The sequence below is a fragment of the Canis lupus genome, chromosome 13, assembly GCF_003254725.2.
Source record: "Canis lupus dingo isolate Sandy chromosome 13, ASM325472v2, whole genome shotgun sequence".
In the NCBI taxonomy this organism is placed as follows: domain Eukaryota; kingdom Metazoa; phylum Chordata; class Mammalia; order Carnivora; family Canidae; genus Canis; species Canis lupus.
In genome coordinates this window covers 63,108,227-63,130,713 of record NC_064255.1, presented here as the reverse complement: position 1 = coordinate 63,130,713, position 22,487 = coordinate 63,108,227, and the positions used below count along the sequence as shown (strand labels likewise).

The window sequence follows — 22,487 nt, the reverse complement described above, 5'->3', positions numbered from 1 at the left end:
GGGTTGAATATGCCGTCCATAAATTCAAATTCTGAAGCTCTATATCCCATTGTGATGATGTATTAGGACATGGGGCGTGAGGGGTAATAAAGTCTCTATGGGGTCATGAAGGTGGGAGTCTCAGAATGGAATTAAGTTCTTTTCTAAGAGGAGACACCCAGAGGGCGTGATGTCATGTGAGGGTACAGCAAGAACTTCCCTGTTCTCAACCAGATACTGACTCTGCAGATACCTTGATCTTAGATTTCCCAGCCTTCAGAACAAATAAAAAGAAATGTTTATTATTGAAGCCAGCCAATGATGGTATTTTGTTTTAGCAGCCTGAACTGATGAAGACACTTGAACAAGAACACTCTGTGGTGAATCTTCATGTAAATAGGGGGGAAAATATTTTGCTTTGTCTTTTAAAATTGTCAGCATCGGGGAATTGTGAAAGGAGGGTGCATCTATATTCCTTAGAGATCTTAGAACATATTTTTAAAATCCAGTGTTTGTTTGAAATTTTAGTTTCCAGTATAAAATGGGAATAAGAGTAAAAATTCTCCCTAATTCATTTATGGGAAAGTATTTCGGTGATGAATGTTTCTATGCCTTGGGCATTAACAGCTGGCTGCTCAAACAATAGAAGGTATTAGCTGTAATGATTCCCAGACCCAACCCAAAGTATTGACGTTAGCAAATATTCAGGAAGAGTAGAATTTCAACTGACTTATAGTAGCGGCCAAAAGGATGAGACATTCACGAATTAACCCATTATCTGTGGAATTATCTACGATTATCCTAAGACTTGTTTGATCTGAATTACGGGCTTTCAGAAGTAAGTAGAAAGGTATTTTTTCCTTTCCTAATGTACCATTTTCCGTTATTTAATTCATTTTACTTCAGCCCATACTAAGTTTCAGAAAATTTTAAGAGCGCCAGGGTTATAAAGCCCACCATGATAAACAAATTGCTTCTGGGCTTAAAATGTGCTGAAAGCTACTTTTATATGTGCAAGCTGTAAATCCATGCAATCACTAACCCAATGAAGTTATCTCTAAAATATATATTCAGTTTACCGAAGTCGATTTTACCTTGTAATTGTTACTGTATCTTTCAGACTTGACTTATTACGATACATTGTAACAAGCCCGCAAAACCTTGGGTTGCTCTTCCGTGCTGAGCACTGATCTTGTTCATGGGCCAGCAAGAATGAATGATGTGGCTCCACTTTATCCCGGCTCGCCTTAAGAGCTTTGCTGGCATAATTGCCACCCACCTCCCTCCCATTTCCTAACAGCGTTAGTTTGTTGTATAATGGTTCTGCTCTGAAGGGAGAAGATCAAGATGCTTGAGCATGTCACTAAATCCCAAGATCGTCTATCTTGTTGTCTAAGTTGTACATCTGTGCTAACTTCCCCTTCCAATCTCTCCTACATCTGTTGTTTCTACATCCGTCCGGCACCCGTTGTTCCTTAAAACAGAACCCTAATTTTCCTTCGGAAATCTTCATCTCTGCCTTTACCAATCAATCTCCATGATCAAGGTTAGATGACTTCACTTTTGAGCTCAAGAGGGGAGTTTGGGACCCTATGGCAGTGGGGGTCTCTCCTGCGTGCCCGTGGCCTTGCCCAGGCCACTATGGGTTCTGAGTGGAGCCTGTGATTTAAGATTGGCCAAGTCAGAGAAGACTCCAGTTGTGCTGGAACAAAGGGAATTGAGAGGCTCTTGTTTCTTTCTGGGATTGCTAAACTGGTAAAATAGAAGCCTGGAGACCTGCCAGTGCTTGGGGGAGCCTGCCTGAGAGCGGAGCTGTCACAGAGGAAGGCACAGGCCCACAGGCCTATGGTTATTTGGGGCATTGTTGGAGCAACTGAATCTAGCTTTGCCCAACCTAATCCACTGACTTCATTGTGAGATAGCAGTTGATTTTCTTTTCCTTATAAAGCTAATTTGAGTCATGTTGCCATTACTTACGATAAAAGTCCTGAAAAATCCGTCTCTCTCTCTCATCTTGCTGCTAAAATTATTTAATACAGATTGATTTCTTCATTTTTAAATCCTTCCCTTTCTCCATCTTTTCATTTATAAGTTAGCATTTATGAATTTGGAATCAAGCTAGGTCCCAGGAATACAATAAAGTAAGATGCATTGGACTACCACCAAATTTTCAGTCTAATAGGAGAAGTAGACATATAAATAAATAGAATATTATGAAGTGGACTGGTAAATGACATGATATAGTATGCCCAGGATACGATAGGAATGTGGAAATGGAACCCCTAACATTGTTTCTCAATGGAGTGGGCTGAATTCTCAGAGATCTTTGGAGAAATCTCTCTAGGGAAAGTGTGCCTCCAAACTGAGTCTGAAAGGATGCATTTTCCCAAGTGAATGGGGAGATTAAGGGTGGGCAAAACATTCTAGAAGGAGGTAACAAAACACACAGCATCGTAGAGGCTAGAATGAGCACTGTGTCTACTGGGAGCACCCGGCAATTTATACATCTAGAGTTTCACCTGTGAGGCAGGGAGAGGGGAGTGATGGAGGCAGGACCCAGTCAATGAAGGCTGTGTGTAGACCCTACTTGTTCAGAAACCAGTTCAGGTGTTACCTCCATTGAAATGGTTTTAAATCCATCTGAAGGTGTTTCCATGACTGTGTGCACAAATTCGCCATTTACTAAGTGGTGTGAGATGCAGAGTGAATGGAAGTCATAGGTATGGTAGGAAATGAGGAGATTAAATGTGGATATTAATTCAATAGGCCTTTACCATGCACTCGTGCTGTATAACGTGCTGACAGGTTTTATAAGAGATGTGCAATTGGTAAATGCCAGACTCTTGACCTGACATTCTTTAATATCTTTATACTCTTTATATTTAATGTTCCCTTAATTAACTTCTATTGTTGCTGCACATATAGTGAAGATCCTGATGATTCGAGCAACTCACAATTATTTAAAATCATTTTGAGTTACACTAAGAGACATTAAAAATATATTGATTTGGGACAGTTTTTAAAGGATTTTTAACAATGCTCTAAAGTAGTTTTTCACCTCGATTTTCTTAAAACTGATTTCTAAATGTTTATGATAATCATCCTGATTAGGTAAATACTGCTGTGATCACATAATGCAACACGAAGAAATGGTGGTATGACACATTTATAAAAGGGAAGTAAACACAGGAAATGTTTACTTCCCCACGGAAATAGTTTATGTTATAACCAGACCTTTTTGAAGAATAAAGACATGATGACTTTGGCATTATGGAAGCGAAATTTAGGAAGTTGATAGACGACTGTATAAACAACTAATAAAAGAGTCATACAGAGTGCTATGTATTGACTGGAATAATTACGAACAAAGAATAAAAAATCTTGATTTTTAAATGTTGTCCATAGGACATTTCTTCAACATTTTTCACTATGCCTTCATATATTTTTCACCAGAAATACTTTGATTTTTGTTTTTATTCTTCTTGACTCTGTTTGTGCGTGCATTTTTTATAGAGGCATGCAGAGATGTGCATACATATATATGATTGCTTACAAGTAGTTGAAACCTTACTAAACCTACATAACTCAACAAAACAAAACAAACCTTGTATGCCAGGATGGTGGTGGTATTTAGTATTTATTTGGTATAAACTGCAGGCCAAAAGGCAGTCAACTGTTGGCCTGGGCAGGAAATAGCAAGTTATTACATGGGGCTGGAACTGAGAAATAGAAATTCAGGGATAGAGCTTATTCTGTTATTCATGGACCATGCAATCTCTCATTATGGTGTTTCTCTCGGTGTCTACTTCATATTTTGTCTATTCTGTGTCCCACTAGCTTAGCCAAACTAAACGTTTGTATTCCTTCTAAGACCTTGAAAAATAGTCCTTATAGGATTATTATGAAAAGCAAATCAGTTTGCATACATAAAACTTGCCAGAAAGTAAATTCTATATAAAATATTGTTAAATAAAGAAAAAATAATAAAATAATTAAATAATTAAAATTAAAAATAGCTTTTTTAAAAAAAGTGGGTAAGTTGTGCGAAAATGTGTACTTCCATAGTTAAGGTTAAGTAATCAGTACTATTGACTGCTTATATTTAGCAAGTGGGGTCAGGGTGGGGTTAACATTTTTTAATACCAAGGAAGTAGAAGGAGAAAAAGGGTAAAGATCTATAGATATTGAAGATGAAGAGAGCTAAGTTTAGGGATCATCGTAGTAAAGTGTGAGGACAGGACATTTCTTGAGTGGCCAGGGCTAAAGGCAGGACTGGATATTTAATGGAAGTGATGAGGATCTGGAACCATAGTTTGTGGAAGTCCCAAGATAGTTCAATTTAAAGAACAAAAGCATTGTAAAATATCAGAAAAGCTCACCTAGAACCAGAAAGCATTGAATTTCCCTGATACCAACTCACATTTCATTTCTTCAGCAATATTTTGTAGCTCAGGGACAAAACAGAAAGACAATGGAAGTAAGATTAACCTGATATGAACCGTGTAGAGAGTAATTTGCAGAGATGACTAACTACGGAGCCCAGGCTGAGCTGGAAGATGAATGAAGCAGGATAAAATGTGAGAAACTGAAAAGAAATGATGGTGATGGGATTTTTTAGGGATTTTCCGTCCCCATGGAATGCTGAGCATGTCTAATAGAAGTTTGAAAGTGGGAAAGTTAGAAGGACAAAACCTTGTGATCTCAGAACGGCCTTTTACCATCCATACTCTTGTGGCATTGTTCTGAATGTGATGATGTCAAAGGCAAAGTTCCACCTGTGGATGATGAGCTGGTGCCATCTGAATGTTCTGAAGTAGAGGAGGTTACAGAATCATGAGATCCCATTATGACAGATGGGTGGAAAATAAGGAAGAAAAGGGGAGGGAGGATGGCTTGGTTTTGTATCACATCTGATACACTCTACATTAACTATGTACTTATACAACTAAATATCATTTAGTGAGGACATTTTGTGTTATTCTTGGTTAGTTTGCTTATCCCAGCAATAAAAAAAATCCTTATCCAAAACTTTTATAGTAATCACATTTTTCTTCTCCCTGAGGTTAAGATTTGAAAAATAGTTTTTAGCATTTATTGTGGTTGGCCTTTTCTAGAATGTAGATATACTAGAGGGGGTAAAGTTTGCTCCTCAGAGGAACAAATCAGGACAAACAAATAATTATAATAGATTTTGGAGTTAGAGCTGATGGAAATTGGGATATGGTACTTTGGAATCACAGAGTAAAAGACAAATTACCCAATACTATTCATAATTAAGACTTGATAGTCCTAACCCTGTTTAGGTTTGGTGACTCCTTTTGCTTTCAAGCTTTATTGCCACCCACATAAAACTGGACGCTGGTAGACTGCTACAGTCTGACTCAGTGAAGAAATAAATAATGAACATGATCACATAGTATGTTTATTTCTTCCTATGTTTTTTCACCAAAGAGAAAGTTAAGACCAAATCTCAAACATCAGGCACTCTGTATACTTCATAGTATTATAAACATAGTGGTTGACAAGCTTTGCAGGATTTTTTAGTTGATTTTTTTGAAAATGTGGTTTATATTCATTGTGCTACATTTTTCTTTCCTGACTGTAGCACCCTAGCTTTGGGTTGTGGTTCTGCTGAAGAAAAAAATCTTGCTTGCTGGTGGCGTACCAGTGGGCTGCTTACTGGCTCAGGGATGTGGTCATTGCTGCTTGAAAATGGATTCTGGGAGTAAGCGTCAAGGGGGGAGAAGGAGAGTAATATTTCTTAGGCCCCAATTCTAAATCGGATGCTGTGTGAGCTCTTTATAATGTCCTTTTAATTATTTCAAGAATACTATGGAGTTGATATTATTTATTCTCATTTTATAGACAAGGAAGATCTTAAAAGTGGAGTTAAAAGTAAAACTCAAGACCTTCTAACTTAGAAGCCCACTGACTCAAAGTGAGTCTTTCGTCTGCACAAAGAAAGAATCTATTGGGAAGAAGGAGACCATGTAATTGTCTATTGAGTGTATTTCATTTAATAAACCTTCTTAGAAAACATTGCACTTTTATTTATTTTTTTAACAGTTTACTTATAAGCCTTTTTTTCTAGTTTATTTTTTTATTTCTTAGTGATCTCTACAGCCAACATGGGGCTGGAACTCATGACCCTGAGGTCAAGAGTTGCATGCTCTTCTGACTGAGCCAGCCAGGCATCCTGAAAACAATGCATTTTTAAATGCTCAGTCTAGTCTGTACTAGGAACCAAATAGAAATGTTGGGGCAATGACAACTACTAGCCTCCAGAGTTTCAGCAGCCCAGAGATTCTCCTACTTATCATGCCATCTCAACTCCAAATACTTTGCCCCATGGAGTGCCCAGAGACTTCCAACACTAGGTTAAGATCTTAAAATCCTATAATCTGGGACGTCTTGGTAGCTCCGCATCTGCCTTTAGATCAGGTCATGATCAACGGGTCCCGGGATTGAGTCCCACATCTGGCTCCCTGCATGGAGCCTGCTTCTCCCTCTGTCTCTCCCTCTGTCTCTGTCTCTGTCTCTGCCTCTCTCTGTGTGTCTCTCATGAATAAATAAATAAAATCTTTTAAAAAATAAATAAAAATCCTACAAATCTGGAGGGAGATGATAACTAGGGTGTGCAAAGGGCCTAGCCAGCTTAAGGATTCTACCTCTACTGGCTCTTCTAAGATCTTGGGCCACACTAACAAGGATATTGACTCTACATGGACTGTCAAAGCTTGCCTCTGTTATTAAGAGACTATAGTGATGCTTTTAAATTATAAGTCATGATGCATTAGTAGGTTGTAGAATTAATCCTGTGGGTTGTAGCTAGTATTTGAAAATATAATGGAATTAAATACAATAGGATAGAATAAAAGTACCATAATGCATCATACATAATTAGTTTGTCTTATATCATGAAACTTTTGCTCTTTATAAATGAGTAACCATAAAACTAAATCTTCAATGCGCAAAATATAGGAAATGGACGTCCACAAGCAAAAACATCCCTTCAATAGTTCTGTTTCATTAATCCAGGTTGTGTCTATACTAGTTCTCAGTTTGTAGATACTATTTGCTAAGAATTTTCAGTCAGAAAAAAAAAAAAGTTGAAGTAATGCCACCGTAATTTCATCACTCCCTGAAAGTTTGCGTAACAGGAAGCTACAGTAAATTACAATACAACCTGTGCTTTTCCCGACAGAAATGCCAGCTTTAGATGTTCTTGCTGATAAGGCGACAGCCTTACAATGCTCTCAGCAGAGTTAGTCCAAAACAAAGAGTAACATGAGCAGAACATATTTTGGTCTTTTGGCCTGTTGGGTCATACTTACTGATTGTTATACCCAATTAAAGATGTTTGTGGCAAGCGTCAGAAGAGAAATAAAGAAAAAAGTAAAACCATGACACCTTACTACTTGTACCCCACTTCCTCTTATGTTAACTTTTTAAAAAATTTGTTGAAGTACTTCCATTTCAATTTCAACACTTTTTGCTCATTTTCACTGAAATATCTGAGCTAAATGTCTTACCCACCACACTATGATAGTACAAAGAATAGTGATAATAATAACATAACAATCATAATTATTAATAATCATTTAGTAAAAATGCACCATTTTATATGTTTTTATATATGACATGGGACTGAGATTGTGTATGTGTGTGTGTGTGTTTATGTGTAAAATCTCCATATAGAAGACCTAAGAAATTATTCAAAATATATCCATTTCAAAAATTAGGAAAACAAGGCATGTATGCCATCCTTATAAATTTGGACCTTACACTGGGGGAAAAAGAGAAACCTTGAATGTTTGTACATAGGTGAGTGATACCATTATATCTGTATTTTAGCAAGATGCTTCTTGTGGCATTGAAGGAAATGCTAAGAGGGAAACACAAAATGGGGGCAAAGCTCTTCAAGAAATGATTGTCTACTGTCTCCAGTGTATCTCCGCCCTACCCCACAGATATATTCCCCCTACACAGAACGATAAGCTCTTCTTTAAATATGCAATGATTCTTCAGACTGAGGATGTTTGTCTCTCTCTTTTTAAAGTTCTGTTCTTCCCTTGATGACTTGTAAATTACAATCCTTTTTTCAAGATCAAGCTCATGTTGGTTCCTTTATGAAGCAATTACTTCCATATTATTTGCCTGTACGAATAGCATAATATATAAAAAGACTAGGAGTTGGGAATCAGCCAGATTTTCTCTGCCTCTTATATGCGTGACCTTGAACAAGTTTCTTAAGGGTTGTTGTGGTTGCTTCCTCAGTTGTAAAATGAAAATAATATTCTACCTTGAAGAGTTATTGGGAAGACTAGCTATAATCACTGGCATCTAATAAGTACTTACATGATGGTACCATTCTATTTATTTAAAATATTTTATTTATTAATTTTAGAAGAGCTAAGAGAGAAAATGAATAAATGAATAGGAGGAGGGACAAGGAGGGGAGAGAGAGAGAGAGAGAGAGAGAGAATCTCAAGCAGACTCCTCATTGAACTTGGAGCCTGACCTAGGGCTCAGTCTCACGATCATGAGATGATGATCCGAGCCAAAATCAAGAGTTGGAGGCTTAACTGACTGAGCCAGTCAGGAGCCCCAGCGCTGATACCATTAAAGATTATGCTTTTTCAAAATCACCCAGAGTGAATCACTCTCTTCTCCATCTTCTTATGGCATATTCTTTCTAATCTACACAAACATCTGACACATTAGATTGAATTATATTAGCCCATGAGCAGGGGCAGAGGCTCATTTTGAATCCCAGTATACAGCACAATGTCTGACACTGAGAGAGATGTCCTCCATTGACTCTTTGTTGAAATGAATCATGTGGACCTATCCTGGGGGTAGTGATAGAGAGAATGGGTAAATATCTGAAAATTTTATGGGCAGACCTATAGGACTTGATGAGTCTAACACTGTCTAATCAGCAGGAGTAGTCTGATGCTCTGAATGAAAATCAAACTGATGAAACACAATAAGCTTCACTGAGCATTATGTTTATTTAGCTTTTAGAAAGAACATAGGACAAATTCAACATTGCATGTAAATGGCATTATGATCAGTGGATTGTGGATTTTTTCATTTTATTTACATAGTGGACACTGACCAATTTGAAGCATAATATTTTGTGACTTTGGGGCACCTGGATGGCTCAGTTATTGAGTGTCTGCCTTTGGCTCAGGTTGTGATCCCAGGGTCTTGGGATCAAGTCCTGAATCGGGCTCCCTGCAGGGAGCGTGCTTCTTCTTCTGCCTATGTCTCTACCCCTCCCTCTGTGTCTCTCATGAATAAACAAACCAATAAATAAAATAAAAGATTTTATGACTTTTAACAAAAATGTATTTTTAAACTGTCATTATACATTTAAGATTGTTATATTCTCTTGAATAGTTGACCTTTGATCATTACAAATTGACTCCTTTTATTCCTAGTAATATTTCTTGCTCTGAAATCTATAGGTCTATCCATCCAGTTTTATTTGATTACTGTTAATATTGTAAATCTTCAATCCTTTTACTTTTAAACTATTTGACTCTTCATATTTAAAGTGAGTTATTTTATAAAGCATATTTTTGGATTTTGCATTTTAAAATAGTCTGATAATCTAGATCTTTAATTTGGGTGTTTAGTCCATTTACATTTAATATGATTCTCAATATGATTGAGTTTATATTTACCATTGGGCTATTCTTTCTTATTTACCTCAATCTGTTCTCTTTTCTTTTTACTTCCTTTAGAGCTTGCTGTCTTTTGGATTAATTCAATATTACTATATTATTTCATTTTACCTCCTATTTTGCCTTATTAGCTATCTCTCTTTTTTTTTTATTGCTCTAGGATTTATCAATCTCTATCTTAGTATGATAACCTCACACATATAGTGAATAATCTTACAATAGTATATAGTTCCATTTCCCACCCCTTGCCTTTATGTATATTGTCATACATTTTACTTCTTCATATGTTATAACTCTACAATATGTTGCTGTTTTGCTTGAATAGTCAATTTTCTATTAGTAGACTTAAATAACAAATTTTATATTCAGGTACATACTTCTTATTCTAGATGTTCATTCTTTGCACAAATCCAAGTTTTTGTCTGGCATTACTTTACTTCTACTTGGAGGACTTCTTTTAGCATTACTGATCTGGTGATAGCTTTTTTTCATTTTCTTATATGTCTGAAAAAAATCTTTATTTCATCGTTTTTAAAAGTCTCTTTGAGTTTAGAATTTGAGATTAATGACTATCTTTCAGAATTGTAAAGATGTTATTTCATTGTCTTCTGGGCTGCATGGTTTCTGATGATAGGTCTGCTGTTATATTACCTTTGTTTTTCTCTTCATAGTGTATCTTTTTCTCCTCTGGTTGTTTTAAAATTTACTCTTTGTCACTTTTTATTTTGTACAATTTGATTATAATGTGTCTTGGTTTTTTTTTTTCTAGTTGCGGGTTATTAGATTTCTTGATAGAAATTTTATCATATTTGGAATATTTTTTTCTGGCTCTCTTTACTCCTCACCATTTTCTGAGACTCCAAGTCTATGTATTTTAGGCTGCTTGACATTATCCCACAGCTCACTGATGATGTCTTTGTTTTTCAAAAGTCTCTTTTCTGTAATTCACTTTGTAATTGGTATTGCTATGTCTTCAAGTTCACGATTTTTTTCATCCGCAGTGTTAATCTGCTAGTAATTCATCCAGTGGTTTTTTTTTTTTTTTTTTTTTTTACTTCAGCTATTGTATTTTTAATTTCTAAATGTTTGTTTTGGCTGTTTTTTATTTTTTCCATTTCTGTCCTCATTATGCTCATCTTTTTTTTCTTGAAAAATAAATTATAAGGATGCCTGGTTGAGGGTCTTCCTTTGGCTCATGGTGTGATCCTGGGTCCTGGGATTGAGTCCTACACTGGGCTCCCTGCAGGTAGCCTGGTTCTCCCTCTGCTTGTGTCTTTGTCTCTCTTTCTGTGTCTCTCATGAATAAATAAATAAAATCTTAAAAAAGAAACATGTATTATATTAATAATAACTGTTTTAACATCTTTGTCTACTAATTGATTATCTGTGCCATTCCTATGTCTTTCTCCTCTCCTATGGTGATAGTTTCTTGCTCCTCTGATTATTTAGTAATTTTTGATCAGATGTCAAATATTGTGAACTTTATGTCGGGAATGGATTTTAAAATTATGTATTTGTATATTACTTTAAATATTTTTGCACTTGCTCTGGGATGCAATTACACTACATAGGATCAGTTTGATGCTTTCAAGGCTTGATTTTAAACTTTCTTAGCATGGATTCAGAATATCCTTTAAGCAAGGATTAATTTGCACTGAGGCAATACCGTTGTGAGAATTCTACCTCTGAGCCTAAGTTGTGCTTTGAATTCTTCAGAACAAATTTTAATGCCATAAAATAATAAATATGTTGATAGTCTCTATTTATTATAGAACTTTATAATTATACATAAATTGTCATTGGAAACAAGTTGATAATCTTTGGATTACAGAAGAATTTCTTTAGTAATATGTTTATTTAGGGTGAAATTTCTTTCTGTCACATTTGTATAGCTATTTTTCCTGTATTTTGCATGCATATCCATCATAAAAATATATGAAAAATAGGCAAATCTTTATGAGGTAAGGGACAATTTGCTCTGGTGTATGCTTATGATAATAACAATTAAAACAAAGTCAAAGTCAGTGGTTACATTTTAAATTCTGAGCTGTCCTTATACAAAAAAATCACTTTCTACTGTCCTTCAAGTAATTTTTTTGAGTCTTCAAATATTAGACAGTGAGTCTGAATTTTGCTTTATAAAGTCAGGTGTTCAGGAACATTTAAATTTATTTTCTTTAAAACTGATTAAATTTGACCTTATACCTTCATTCCACCATGGCGAAAATTATTTAATCTCATTTATTATTGTGGCTCCTTGACCATAATTCTTTGTAGTGCAGGGATTTATGCAAAACAAAACATCTAGGAGTGTCCCTCTGGACTTTGGCTTAGGCTTATTTTCTATAACAGGACAAATATTGGCATGGTCATTTGAGATGCAGCACTGAGTTACTTTTTTCTGTTCTCTTGCACAGCAATTGTTACTAAAGTTGGTAATACCAGGACTTACTAGTCTTCCAAGTACAGATTATAGCTATTCTTCTGTAGTCCTGTTGCTTTCCTGGAAAGAGAGAACTGAGAGAAGGAACAAAAGTGTTGATCATGGCAGTATATAAACACTGTGACAACACTTTCCCTTCCCACTCTCCATCTCTGTGGTAGCTAGTATGAAACTAGGTGGAGATGAAGGGTTGATCAATTCAAAAAGAAGGTGAGAAAAAGAATAAAAGATTCAAGAATAGTGACTGTAAAACAGAAAGTGGAATTGGAGGTAGCAAAAATGGTGGAATGGATCCACTTCTATATTCTAATGCCCTTCTTCTCCTATATATATATATGTTTTGCTTTATTTGGATGCTTGCTGAACTAATATACACCATGTGGGACATGGACTATACTGTCCCACACCCCCTCCACAGTAAGGATATAGTTCTAAGGTTATACACACATTAATCAATTGACTTATTTATTAAGGAGCAACCATGTTTCCAGGACTGGGTGATGCACTGAGATTCAGAAATCAAAACATCTATTCTTTCCTTCTCAAGAGCTATAGGGATGTCAACAGGCAATAATAACACAATACATATGCCAGATATTATGTATGCAAAGAAGTAAAGATAGAAAGAGGAGTAAAATACTGTCCTTATTCTTACAGGGCTTAAATTCTAAAAGATAGAATAGACAAAGAAAAAAAAAGTATAACAGGTAAATTCTACATGCCCTTAGACTTGGAGGAATAAGGGCCCTCTCTCCTTTGCCAAAGCATGAGAAGATCTCCCTATTACAAGCATAGGGAAAAGTAAAGGTACTGAAGAACATGTGAGCACCTCTGCCACAGGAGGAATCAGAGACCTGTGTGGGTATCAAATGGCCTTTAACACTTTAAAGATCCTTAACCCTAAATATCTATTCTCTTGACTAACAAAATTTAGTTCCAAGGCTTAATGTCTCAAGCACTGGAGACATGGATAAATAATAAAGGTGTCAGGCTTTCTTCTAGTCTCTTCTGCCCTGGAACTCCTATTAGGAGCTGGAAGTGTATTAAAGAAACAAAAAGAAAAACAACAACAACAAAAACAACCCAGAATATTTACAGGGGACTTGACTTAAGAAGTTTGGATGAAGTCAGGAGAGCCACGTACCCTTATGACCAATAATTTCCCTGTCCTCTCATTCAGAGATCAGTTAAAAAACTGTCAGGAATCCATCCACTGTAAGTTTTCTTATTCTCAGTGTCTAGATAGTTTATCATAGGCAACCCATTATAATGTATGAACATGATGTGAAATTCATGGTTCATTTCTGAATCTAAGTAATGTTTCAGGAATCTTATTAACAATTCAAATCACTACTTTATCAGAGTGAAGCCTCCACATTTAAGTTAATAATAAAATTATCTAAAGATAAATAATTCAAATAATATCTAATTTTGTATGACTGTCTATAGAACACAAATTTCAATTATGAAAACTTAAGAATTAATTTTGCTAAACTGAATGTAGCCAGGAAAAATGGATTTTATACTATAAATTAATCATTAATTAATCATTAATCATAAAGTATGTAGGTCTGTATTTTGTGTGCATCCAAATATGGCTTTCATAATAACAAAATATCCAGATGTGTGGAGTAATTAAATTTAGTTATCTTCCATCTTTTGCTTACTTTAATCATATAAAATCAATAGTTTTACATATTTCTAAAATGTTATTAATATATAATTGTCAAGGTAGGAAGGGTAGAACTATTCTTTTAACCTTTTGTTAGCTTGTTTACAAAATTTTAAACATTTAGGGATGTCTGCATGGCTCCATGGTTGAGCATCTGCCTTTGGCTCAGGGTGTGATCTCAGGGTTCAGGGATCAAGTCCTGTATCAGGCTCCCCGCGAAGAGCCTGCTTCTCCTCTGCCTGTGTTTCTGTCCCTCTCTCTCTGTTTCTCTCATGAATAAATAAATAAATAAATAAATAAATAAATAAATAAATAAAATTTTTTTTAAAATTTAAACATTTAGAAAAATGTGGGTCACTCTTTGAACTCTCCCTCAGGCCCTCACAACTGTTATATGGGCCTGAGTGCATAGATATTGGAGGCGTGCATCTGCATTTGTGGAAGGAGGGTTTTTTTTTTTTTTGGTATTTTTTTAATTGGAGTTCAATTTGCCAACATATAGTATAACACCCAGTGCTCGTCCCATCAAGTGCTCCCCTGAGTGCCCGTCACCCAGTCACCCCATTCCCTTGCCCACCTCCCCTTCCACTACCTCTTGTTCATTTCCCAGAGTTAGGAGTCTCTCATGTTCTGTCTCCCCCTATGATATTACCCACTCTTATCTCTCCTTTGGGGAAGGAGTTTTGGAAAGGCATCCTAAAACACGTAACTGTGAAATGAATTATGGAAAAAAAGTATTTTTATAATGTATCTAAATTTGTGCTTATTTTGATAATCCTTCAGAGGATTTATTGCTTTTTGGAAACAAGAATTATATATTTTCTTTTTAAGTTTGTTACACATAGAGTTCATTTTCTAGTGCTTGGAATCCAATAGTGCTTAATAACTTAAAACAAATGTTCTTGGGAAGGAAGAGAAATGGAGTGTATATTAAAAATTTTAATGGTTAAGACTCAGATGGGGAAAGTCATGCTAAGGGATGAAGTGCATGTTTTTCTTCAAGTAGAATGTCTTGACTGAATAATAAAATGCTATTTGAGCTATAATCAATTTTGATAACATAATATAACATTATAAGGAAAAGCAAAGATACACCATCTTGTCTTCAGTGGTTCTTCAAGCTATCCTTGAAAACTTGAGCAATGAGAGACAGGCCTATTTTTTCAGTGGTCGAAGAATCTAATTGATTCTACTAACTTGTGAGTTGGGCTTGTTTTAAGCAAATCTCTTTTCATTATGAAAGTAAAAACCACTAGTTACTTCCGTTTATTGAAGTACTTCAAGGTGTAGTAACTTCAACAGCAGGAAATTCATTTCTCAACTTCTTATTACTCAAGAGGCTTCAAATTCCTCATGCTTTAATAGCAGGACAATAATTGTCATTTCCTGGTGGAAGACTTTCACAGTTAGGGCAGAAATCTGAACAGGATACCTTGTCTTGGAATATGTTGTAGTTGACTGATCCTCGTGTGAAATGCATAGGGACACTATTAAGTAGGGAAGAATTTAGATTTTAGAGCAAGAATGTGGAGTCAGATGGTCTTGCCAAGTGCATCATTGGTGCTTGATCTTTGGCCACAGCTTCTCTCTGACTGTTACAGGAAATGCTACTTCATGGTTTGAACAACTTGTCAGACTCATGGCTCGACAAACCAAGAATCAGCAAAATGAAATTTTGTTGTGCAATATGCATTACTTAGACCACACAGTATTGGGGGAAATCATAGGATTCAGTCTGCAGCCTCAGATTTGTCAGTCTTGAGTCCACTAGAAGAACAGAAATAAAGTAAGAGGTGAAGTAGCCTAACTTTGGTCAGCTGCAAAGGGCAACAGGATGCCAGCCAACTCAAGGTCAGGCCATTTTTCCTCTTCCATTGAAATGGCAGGCCCGTGACAAATTTATGCAAATACAACATGGAAAATAATTTCTCAAAGACAATTTCTTTGTGCCAAATGTTTCCTGTGGTTTTTTTTTTTTTTTTTGTCCTAGACCGTGAATAATATTAGCTTATTTTAGAGCCTAGCTCTTCTAATTTTCCTCCAAGCCAGAGCCAAGTAATGTTTATTTCACAGAAAGGCCAAGGCTTTACAAGTAGGGCTGGGAGTAAGGAGGTGGGGTGTGAGGCAAAGGGCAGGGTGAGAACACAGGGTGCTTTTCCTGCTACTCCATTTCATTCTCTCACTCTTCCTCCCACCTCAGAATGGTTAGAGTTCACCAAAGGAGTGGCAGTTGTCATTAAAACCAGAGAACAGGGCAGCCCCGGTGGCTCAGCGGTTTAGCACCACCCTCAGCCCAGGGTGTGATCCTGGAAACCCAGGATCAAGTCCCACGTCAGGCTTCCTGCATGGAGCCTGCTTCTCCCTCTGCCTGTGTCTCTGCCTCTCTCTCTGCCTCTTATGAATAAATAAATAAAATCTTTAAAAACTAAAAAAATAAATAAAACCAGAGAACAGAGGTGCCTGGCACTTGGGTAAAACCAAAAAACATTTTATTCAAGCTCTCACTCAAAACACTCTTCTTGAGGCACAGGATATGCACATCGATGCCTTAGAGTAAAACATAGTCATAGTTTCATTAGAAGAAGAACGTGGAAGAAGTTAAGTCTTCTGTAATCTTCCCAAGGGTCCTATAGGAGCTCATTCTTAGTCAGCGAGTGTTTCCCAGTGTCGTTTACAATCACTGCTGTGCTCAAATCAGCTCATGCCATTCCAAGGGCTGAGTGTTAAATTGTCGAAAACTCTGTTAATTTTTGGTAGCGTAAAATTGGCCATCAGGAAGTGTTTGCACCATGGAAATCAGCAAATGCTACAAATCTTGGCTTTATGTTTTGAAAGCTGCTTTCAAAAAACACCCTACCACATATAATCCTTCTCCACTCTGTTTAAGTGCTCTCCTCGATTCCCTCCCTCTTCCCATAGCCTCTATCTGCTATCCAACTGCCCTCTGCTCAGATCCCTTGGACATTTTTTTCTCCTTTAGTTGGTTTTCTCTTTCATTCTTGATTTTTCTTGGGCTTCACTATTTAGAGAACTTGCAGGCACAGAGGATACTTAGGAGTTTGTTCTCACTGGACTGATAGAGAAAACCACTTTTTTTTCCTCCCCAGAGGCGATATTTTGAGCATATTTAAATACATATGAAGGACATTTCTTTTCTTTAAATCTTTTTTTTAAGCAACTTATTGGATTATGAATATAATGGCATTTTTGGATTTTCACCTTTATTAAGATATGATTGGTAAACAAAATTGTAAGATTTTTATTATTTTTAATTTTTGTTAAATTGTAAGATTTTTAAAGTGTACATTGTGATGATTTGATATATGCATTGTGAAAAAGATTTCTCATATCTAGTTACATATTTATGACCTCACATATGTATCTTTTTTTTTTTTATTTTGTGAGAGCATTTATATTCTAGTCCCTCAGTAAATCTTAGTTATATATAGCAGAATGTTATCACTATGATCACTAGGTGATGTGTTAGATTCTCTGGACCTTTTCTTCTTCAAATATTTATCTGGTATAAAAATGTTCTTTAGTTATTCTGGTTACTTTTAAACATAAGAAAGACCACAAGACTAATTCCATTAATAGATTTAAGATTGAGTTTAGGATAAAACTTTAGCTCTAAGTCTTCCAAAAATATATATGCATTATATAATATATGGCGAGTTTGTTTATTTATTTATTTATTTATTTATTTATTTATTTATTTATTTATATGGCGAGTAAGCAGTGGCTGTGGTTCAAACCCTAGGGAGAACTACCTTTTGTGTGTGCTGCTGTTGAGTACTGGGTAATGCCATGTAACTCCAAGTGAGGGGACAAGGGCTAATCTATGGAATACAGCAAAGGGCAAGATGCACATGAAACTGTTTTTTAAAAAAATCATTAATTAGGTAGATTCAGGTTTTGTAAGGCAATTATAGAGATGCTCTAAAAGAAAGAATACAAATTACAGTGTAAAAATAAAAATTTACTTTAAATAAGAAAAGTAATCCTAACAAATTATAAATTTATAAAGCTGAAAAATACCACAAAGAGGAAATCCAGTAAAACAGAAAATGCTTATTATGTAACTGCTGGCAATATCTCTAAAACACTTTGACCCTACATTTGTGGTTATAATACTTTTTACATCTTTTTCACATAACAAGGGTATTTAAGATAATCATTTATACAAATGATAGAAATATAACTTTTTCTTTCTCTTAGGATGGTTGATCAAAGTTTGTTTTCATTGTAGATCGTTGGATGCATGAAGCATGTGACTTCGTGTATAGATATACTTACTATTTGTCATACTACTACGGTTGCATGCTTTACAAGTACAAGAATTCTAATAGATTCTATGACACATGATTCCAGTCAAATAGAAAAAAAGATATGAAACTTTTCTGACCATATACTCTGCATTATTAAGATATTCCTGAAATGAGGGAGAGGGTTTATTTTGTCTAGGATTGATGTGAACCGAATCCTCTGGTGCGACTTTCCATTCTGATGACTGGAAGAATTTTCCCCAGACTAGCTCTGCCGCTGTGTATTTCAACCTTCTTTCATCATACTTGCATCATTTTGGTGTTGGGTACCTTCATACCCATTCTCCACATCAGGAATCCAGGTGAGTAAGCACAGTGAGCAGAGGAATATTCCTAGAAGCTATTCTCATGCCAGGATGCCCAGTAAAAACAGAACCTTTTATAATATGATTATGAATAGTAAACATGTATCACTAAATCTGAACTAATTTCCTCATCTCAACTTCTGCTTAGCCAGTTATCAAAAGCACAACTCCATCAACATTCTCCAATACAAGAAGTGTAAAGAAGGGAAGTGGGAGTGGGAAAAAAAGCAGTCTTAATCAATTTGTTTAAAACACAACAGTTAATTTTAAAAAATATGTCTTGCTAGGGCCCCTGCCAAGGCCTTGAAAAAAAGCTGACTTAACGACAGGTCCTGGAGCTCAAGTTAAGTAGCTTCATGATACATCCATCTATGGTTGTGATAAAGTTCTCATCTATGTGAGTGATATCACTCCTTAAAAAGGATGTACAAATGTTTATCCTTATGTTTAGGGTAATAACTGTGCCCCTAGTAACTGGTAACAGTGACAAATTTAAGAAGATTCTGTTATACCGTGGTGTTTGGAACTACTCACATGGATTTCTATCTTTCTGGATCTCCACTCAAACCACTTTCACATCTACTACATGAAAACTTGCATGTTAAAATTTTAATTCATCATATTTTTAAACAAACCCTGATTTGGTTTCCTTTTTTGTAGTTCGTTAAAGCAAAATTAATGTGCTTTTTTTTTTTTTAAATAGGTGACTTATGCTCAGAGGAACAATGCCCTATTACTCTGTATCTCTAGAGGCATCTGTGACAGAAATATTGGAGAAAGGGATTTTAAAGGGAGATTCTGAAATCCTTGGGAAATTCCACAAGTGGACAAGGCTTCATAGCTGTGTGGACAAACGACATTGTCCAGGAATTTGTGAGTCATGCGTCAGGCATATGACATTGGAATGGGGTCAACAGAAGGAAACTGGCCTCAGACTCAGGAACTCTTGGCTGCTGAGCCAGAAGAACTTTGAAAGATTTCCTCTTTCAAAAGAATTGTCTTGAGTGTTCACTCTGTGTGAGGTGCTTGGGATTCAAATCTAGCTCCCATTGTTAAGGGGGAAAAACCCAAGAAGTCCCTTAGGAAATGGTGCAGTCAGCTCTTACAGTCAGAGAAGAGAATACCTTGAGATCTTAACCCATTTGGTAAGGTGGAGGTTGAAGGACTTTCAGGAACTTTCCAAGCTGTAGTGCTATCTGGGTTGATTTTTTTTTAAGGGTTTTGTCATGCAAAGAAATGGAAAAGGTATCCTAAACCAAGAAAAGAGTGTAAGCCAAGACTCGGAGGTATGAGAATTTAAAAGATTGAAGCTGAGGCTGGGAGAAGAGACAGATCCGAAGAGGAATCTGGAGAGCCTGGAAGAGGTCAAGTAAAGAAATACTTCCATCAGGGTGAGAATGTAAACTGTATCCCAAAGACCACAGCAAGTGGGTGGACACTGGAGACTAAAGCTGGGAAAAGACATGACCAAGGTCATATTTTAGAAAGTTCACTTAACAAAAGTGAGTGCGAGGGGAAAGCTTGAGGTTCAATCACTAAGGAGATTTCTGCAGTGATTCAGGTAATGAGGCGAAGTTATATGTTGGAATACTTCATAGATGCAAGTGAAGGTGGAAATAGAAATGCTGATAGGGCAATCACTAAATAGAAGTGCTCACTGATATTATTTATTTATTTATTTATTTATTTATTTATTTATTTATTTATGAGAGTGTGCTTGAGCGAGTGGGGTGGGGGATGGGGAGGGTGGGGCAGAGGGAGAGGAAGGTAAGCAGACTCCCCACTGAGTAGGGAGCCTGATGCGGGGCTCCTTCCCAGGACCCTGAGATAATATGAGCTGAAACCAAGAGTTGGATGCTTAACCACTGAGCCACCCAGGCTCCCCTAAGTACTGATGGATGTTAAGAAACACCGACAACACAACAGGAGGTGAAATACCCAGGACATAAAATTATAACGTACACACAGCACACAGGATTGGAATAAAATCTGTCAGAACCTTAACAGCCTTCACCTCTGGATAGTGAGATGAGGGATAATTTTTACTTTCTTTTTCATACTCCACTATACTCAGAAGGAATCCTATTTGTAATGTAGAACTATACCAGCTGCTAAGAAGAAAAGGACAGGAGGAAGGGAAAAAAGGAAGGGAGAAAAGAGACAGATTTCAAAGCCGTGAAGATGTTCTCAACAGTGTATGAGAATTAAGAATGGTTCCATAAAGAGACATAGAGTCATTTTATTCCTACAGGATCTTCTTTAACTTAACCTATTCTAGAAGTTTCTACCAGATGAGCGTTATAGGCGATGGTACCCAGGTTGGATGTAGAGCAGGTGGGGGAGCAAACATGGGATGGGAGCTGGGGTAGGAGAGTAATAAAGTTGTGTTCTCCTGACTATTGGCTTAGCAGTGAGTGCTGAGGAGGCCAGAGGGCTGTGAGTTGAGAATAGCAGCCTTTGAGACTGATTTCTTGGGTAGAAGCTGTCATGCTGAGGTCAGAGCTGTGACTGGTCACCCAGCTCTGCGGTCCCTGTTGAGCGCTTCTCTGACTCAGAGCACTCGACGCCTTGGTCGTTCACGTTTGTTGAGAATTTGAATGTGTTAGAACAAAACACTGTGGTAAAAATATCCATTCATTAGCTGTGTTGGCAGCTGCTTATTCTTTTCCGAGCTTTTAGAAAATGAACCATCATACCCATAATTATATTAATAACACTAGTGACAGTGATGATAAAAAAGAAATGGGCAACACACTATATTTGCCAGAGGATCAGCATCGTCACTGAGTGTTCAAAGCTTCACATTTGGGGGGTGGTTTCTTTCTAAGAAGAGCCAGTAAGTGGCCTGCAATTTTTTGTGAGAGCTGCCTGTGAGTAGGCCAGGGTCTGTAGGGGGAGAGCCACGGATGGAAGCCCTCCCTCCCCCCTAGCAGTGCCCGTCTCCTGTTCTAGAGGCTGCGTCTGCCTTGACAACTCCACACTCACACCGAGGGCTCAGTTCATAAATCAGTTCCCTCCAGATGGTCGGAAGATCCGCTCCATGTGCTCTCAGGGCCTCTGTACTTCCCCTATTACAACACTCTGCCCTGCATTTGACTCGGCCGTCTGGTCTTACTGCATTGCAAGGTCTACAGAGAAAGAAATTAGATCTTATTCCTTTTGTGTTCACAGCAAGTACCACAACGTCTGGCATATAACATGATGAAAAAGCTGAAAAAGCACTTACTAAATAATCAACAACCCTGATTTTATTAAGTGACGTCATGAAATTAATACAGAAATGATTAAATTCAGAAAAAAGACAAAACTTAAAGACATGAAAAACAATACTTAAAGCAATGGCTTTGGTTCATTAGTGAGCAGTTTAATATCAATTTCATCCCTCTTCCCCTGAACACACTTGCACACACACACGCACACACCTTCTGTGAGCAGCTGCTTGCTGTTGTGTGAGGCTCCGGAGACAGGAAAGGTATTATCAAAATAAAGTATTTATTAATTACAACTACTGCAAGGGCCCTTGGACAGCGCTCATCACACCCAGAAGCCGACCTTCTTATCAAACCAACAGAACGCAGCAGGAACAGATTAAGGGAGTTTCATTCAGCAACTATTTTTTTTTCCTAAAGTATAAATTGATACTTTAATGTCCTCTTTGCTAGGGTGCAAAATCCTTTTAACTATTACTTGTGCACATGGAAATACAGATCTTATTAGAAGATGCACCGAGAAGTAATGCAACATCACACCGAAATATTGCTGCACATAATGAGTCTAATCACGAAGAAACACTAGACAAATCCAAACTGAGGAAACTCTGTTTCAGAATAAAGGAGATTAGATATTAAATATGACGACTAAATGCAATATGTGAGCTAAAATTTGAATCCTGATGTAGTTTCTTCATGTCTGCATATCTCTCTGTCCATCTATCCAGCTATCCAGCTATCCATCCATGTGAAGAATACCACTGGGACAATGGTCATAAATTGAATAAAGTCTGTAGATTAAACAATGGTATTGAATCGCCATTAATTTATTTTTTATTGTTGTAACTCTGGTTATATAAGA

The 22,487-nt window shown here is 36.7% G+C and overlaps 1 protein-coding gene and 1 long non-coding RNA gene across 4 annotated transcripts in view; one reads left to right on the top strand and one right to left on the bottom strand.

Annotated features, from left to right (window-relative positions):
• LOC112652150 (growth-regulated protein homolog gamma-like) overlaps nt 1–22,487 on the bottom strand; it is a 99,175-nt gene that overhangs the window by 4,111 nt on the left and 72,577 nt on the right. The gene's annotated exons all lie outside the window — the stretch shown is intronic.
• The window catches only part of LOC118355741 (uncharacterized), a 112,472-nt gene that overhangs the window by 41,277 nt on the left and 48,708 nt on the right, over nt 1–22,487 (top strand). The window contains exons 2-3 of one of the 3 annotated variants that reach the window (XR_007401750.1): nt 18,251–18,413; nt 19,120–22,433. The exons of the other annotated variants lie outside the window; for them this stretch is intronic. This is a non-coding gene — a long non-coding RNA (uncharacterized LOC118355741). Of the gene's footprint in view, nt 1–18,250; nt 18,414–19,119; nt 22,434–22,487 lie in introns of those variants that run through there. 3 annotated transcript variants of the gene reach the window in all.